At 44.1% G+C, this 4,755-nt stretch overlaps 1 protein-coding gene across 2 annotated transcripts in view; it reads right to left on the reverse strand.

Moving 5' to 3' along the window:
* The window catches only part of Naa60 (N(alpha)-acetyltransferase 60, NatF catalytic subunit), a 23,378-nt gene extending 18,639 nt beyond the window's left edge, over positions 1 to 4,739 (reverse strand). The window contains exon 1 of one of the 2 annotated variants that reach the window (XM_004627827.2): positions 4,577 to 4,739. The gene's annotated coding sequence lies outside the window, so the exon portion shown is untranslated. Of the gene's footprint in view, positions 1 to 4,339; positions 4,429 to 4,576 lie in introns of those variants that run through there. The other variant, XM_023711509.1, reaches the window with a different exon arrangement.
* Between the last annotated feature and the right edge of the window lie 16 nt (positions 4,740 to 4,755).

Below are 4,755 nucleotides of genomic sequence, written 5' to 3' on the forward strand. Positions count from 1 at the left end.
AAAAAAAAAAAAAAAAAAAAAATCCTTGAAAAAGCAAGCATTTTTGCGCACTAATGCCACAAATACACATTCTAAAAAAGATTCAAAATTTTAAAGAAGTAAAGAGGTATTTATAGACCTGGACACCAAGAAGCCTCACAAAAACATTTTAAAGGCTCTTAGGCAATCATTATTTAGGAATTCAAACATTATACAAAATCTAAAGGTGAGGGGGAGGGGCTTGAGACAGGGTCTGGCCATGGAGTTCAGGGTGGTCTTGAAATTACTATGTAGCACAGCCTGGCACTGAACTTACAGCAATTTTCCTGCCTCAGCCTCCTGAGTGCTGGGATTGTGCTATCTGTATGTACCTTCCAGAGAAAAGGTATCTAGTGGCACTACAAATAATGCCAAGGAAAAGCTGGAAACACTGCTGCATTTAACAGTCAGTTTCCAGTGGGAAAAAGCCTTTTGAATATCCAAGGGAAAATTATCTACCTATTCTATATATTGGAAATGTTTTCTTCTAATAGTTATGGGTTCAAATTTCAAACCTATCTACCTAAATTGATCCTATTTCTGGGAAGGAAAAAAAAAAGAAAAACATTTGATTTTTAACAACTATTCCACTAAAAATAGAGTTGGAAGATTTTTGTTTTAGATGTGATCTATTAAAGATGACAAAACAACCATTCTTTTGTCTTCCCTGTGGATGCAAAGAGAAAAAAGACTTTCTCCAATGTATTTTGTAGCCCTGTCCACAACTCCTTCCTTTTCACTTCCCTGGACCTTTAAATCTGTGTTTAGAATGTTTATTTCTGGCCATCAGTACCCAAAATGCTATGCTATTCTTATGGTGCTGTGTTTAAAAGTCAGTGTTAAAAGACTGACTTATTCAAGGTGGTTATAATTCGGAGAGACATTTGAAAATCTCTATGTTGTCATAGTCCTCGGTGGTTCTCATCATTTTGGGGGAGTATGTCCCGACCTATGGGCTCTGCCTGGTGAAGAAATGGTGGGATCAGAGTTGCTGAAGAGCAGAACATGGGGGTAATCACTATTTGCTCTCACTTCTTCACTACCTGATCATCTCAAACCTCTGAGCTGTGGCTACCTTGAGATGACTGTCAAAACTCCTCACTGGGATATTTCAGCTGCCTGAAGCATTCACTACTCAGTGTTGACATGGGTCCCAAGACACTTCCTGCAGAAAGCCCTGGCTCCCCATTGAGAACCCCTTCCTCTCACTCCATAAACACCGAGAAAATATCCTAGTGCTAGTAGTAGAACACAAACCTAACTGAAAGTGCACATTTGGCGTTCAAACACATAGGTGATTCCTTAATTAGCTGCAGTATATCTGGGCTTCACAGAGACCTTGTACTGTTCTGTCAATCAGCCCATTTTGGAGGTAATATTAAAAAGAATCTGTCAGTAGAGTGTGGTGGCATATGCCTTTAATCTCAGCACTTGGGAGGCTGGAGCAGAAGGGAGTTTAAGGCCAACCTGGGGTACACAGTAAGTTCAAGGCCAGCTGAACTACAAAGTAAGATCTTGTCTCAAAATAAAACAAACAAAAAGGACATTAGGAAGAAGCTATCAAAGGCACTTACAACTACTTGGTGATTCAGATTTAGCATCTGACCTAACAATTATTTTGCAAGCCAACACTGGACAGTACTTGAAAGCACTTCCCACAACAAAAGCAGACCAGTTTCAGTGCACAGCCCACACCTTCACCTTGCTCTCTGCAAAGGGGATTGGAGGTGTTAAGCAGGAGATTTATGATTTTCTTCCAGGAGGTGGGTGCAAGTGGGACACATCTGTAATACCACTGAGAGAGGTTGAGGTAGGAAAACCACAAAATAAAGACCTGCCCAAGGAACTTGGTGAGATACCTTTTCAAAATCTAAAAAAAAGCTGGAGATATAGCTCAGTGGTAATGCACTCATAGGTTCAATTCCCAGTATCACCACCACACAAAACAACAACAAAAAAAAAACCCTCTAGTAAATAGCCACATTCTATTAAAGTAGGAGACTTGATACAATGTACATGCTCTCTCTAGCTTATTTCAGCAGAGCAAAACAAGGTTCACAGGAGGCTTCTGAACTCAAGAGTTGTGAAGAATATGTCTGTTCCCTGTGAGTGCAATGTAAGGATTTTACATCTACTTAATCAAAACACTTCTGACTACCAGAGGCAAGGATAGTGTGTGGGGGCATGAACACCCATCACTGATGACACATCATCTTTCCTGGTCTCATTTCAAGTTAACCTTTATCCCTCAAATCTCCTGCCATTCAGGAATTTTTTCCTACTCAGGTCTGAAGCATGCTGTTATACAAACTAGACAAATCATATCTAAAGATACTCTCCTACACTGTCTGCACAGGGGTGTGGTTAAAACAAATAGTGACAAAGTCACTTGAAGTTATAACCAGGAGAAGTTAAAGATAGGACACAGATCTTCTGAAAAAAACTGTGCGTGCTATGCTTATATGCTGACACATATATGACTGTCTCATTTCACGACAGGTTTTAATCATTTCACAGAAACCCAGCATGTCCTGTAAGTCTGAAATGAAACTCCTAGCAAACCAATAGTGGCGGAGCCGCCCACACATGCCCTACACTCAGAGGGCTGCACATTATTTTTTTTTTATTATTATAAAAGTTTAACAAAAAATTCTGTATGGAGCCAGAGGTATAGCTCAGTGGACTAAGCGCTTGCTTAGGGAACCGCAGGGGCCAGAGTTCATTCCCTGGCTCTGACTGCCGCACCAGGTGCGCTGAGCCAACAATGGAGTTTGGACATGGTGGCACGCACCTGTGATCCCACACTAGGGAGACAGAAATCAGGAGGATCACTACAAGTCTGGGCTGTGTAGTGAGACCCTGCACAAAACAAAACAAAACAAAAACCTTAAAAAATTCAGTATGAAAATGTGTATGATCCAATTTTTAGTCACAGTGAACCTGGCTCTTTGAAGGGGGCAGGGACTTTTCTACTAAAGTCATTATTTAAATTTTTTCCAGCCCTTCCAACATACTATCTCGTCATCACCATTTCAGTATTGTTCTGTTGCTCACTAGCTGCCATCTCCACACATTCATCTATCACAAGATTCATAAGGGACCAAATCCTTGCTATATTCCTTGGACATGTCTGCCACCATTTAATGTCAGTAACTTCTTGTCCATAAATTTTTTCAGCTTAAGATTGTGAGCCTTGTTCATTTTGTCTAATTCCTGTGCTCAGTGCTCCTCTGATAGGGAATCTTTGGCTCCTGTCACACTCCAGTGCCTTATATCTTGCACAGTATTTTTAATGGGTACAAAATCCTATGGTGTGTGTGTGGAGATGATGAAACTAGGTTTATTGCTGTGATTGGTCCAGAAAAATAGCACTGGGGTTCTTCTAGTTTTAAATCTCATCTCCTGAGCTTAAAACAATTCACTAATATGTGTATATGTGTGTATTTATGAGTGTGTAAAACTATTTGACATCATTTGCTCCTTTTTCAGTGATATAAAAGACCTCCCGCTTGTTGCCCTGTCAGCCAGTATTTGACCACAGGAGTCCTAAAACTCCTCTGTCTTAGTTTTACTTGGACTGCTGTGTTAGCACAGAAGACCTTTGGAGTCACATAATGCCCTACGTGGTCAGGTAAGCATTAACTAGGGGTTTTATGTCCTCAGTGTTTTGGTAAACAGAAAACCTTCCCAACTGGCAACATTTTTTCAGTGAGTTGGGCTCACTGTTGGGCTGTTAAGACTTTTCTTACAGGGTCAAGTAATGACAAGAGTGACACCAAAGCACGTGGCCCAAGGACTTGGCCAAGTGAAAAGAGATTAAATTAAAGAAGCAGAGTTCACATTTATTGCTGAGCACCTCCTTGTGCGATCCTCCAAGCCCTGGGCTCAGACATGGGCTGGGCATACCGATATTTGTTACCCACCCCACCCTCCCATTTTCCCAACGTGTCAAATCACACAAGCTACTGATTCCCTTCTTGCTCCTCAGCAAGTGCTTAATTTGGAAGAAGTTGAAATCGGTTCTGGAGGGTTAGCACGGCTGGACTATAGCTAACGGGACTGCAAAGCTTGCATTTGTCTGAATACCAGAAACTATGCCGGAGAGAGTAAGACTCGGACAGTGGGAAGCCAGAGCCCTGAGCTTAGACGAGGGCAAACAAGTCAGCGAACAACTACCCTGACTGGACTCTACAAGTACCAAACAGAAGGGAGGGCCAGGAGAGGCGAGCCTGAAGCAACCGGACCAGATCTTTCACCTCCAGCGACGCCACTGGATGTTACTCAAACCGCTCTTTTATTTCCAATTTCTAGGACAACTCACCTTGGGGTCCACCACAAAAGCAGCCCCAAGAAAAGGGCCGACTCCCGCCAGCGCCGCCACCTCGACGCTTGCCCGCCTTCTCTGAACTCTGGTCGCAGCTACCGAAACTGAGCCACGGGCGGCCCCCCTAACCCCCCGCAGGGACGTCCTCCGTCCAGAGCCCAGCCTCTCGCAGGCCCCAGCCAGGGTACAGCTCCAGTGTCACCTCCCGCCCACGGACCACCCCCAATGCCTCACCTCTGGCGGGAGCGGGCCGCGACTACGGGCGGCACCGTGGGGTTCAGTGCATCCTGGGGGCCCGCGGAGCTGAGACGCGAGACTACTCGCAGTCCCAAACGTGTTATGTAACAGGCTGGGGCCGCAGCCGGGACGGAGACGGCGGCCCACTGCACTTCCGCCTCCCTCGACCCATCCGC

The sequence above is a fragment of the Octodon degus genome, unplaced genomic scaffold (genome assembly GCF_000260255.1).
Source record: "Octodon degus isolate 3935 unplaced genomic scaffold, OctDeg1.0 scaffold00021, whole genome shotgun sequence".
Classification (NCBI taxonomy): Eukaryota; Metazoa; Chordata; class Mammalia; order Rodentia; family Octodontidae; genus Octodon; species Octodon degus.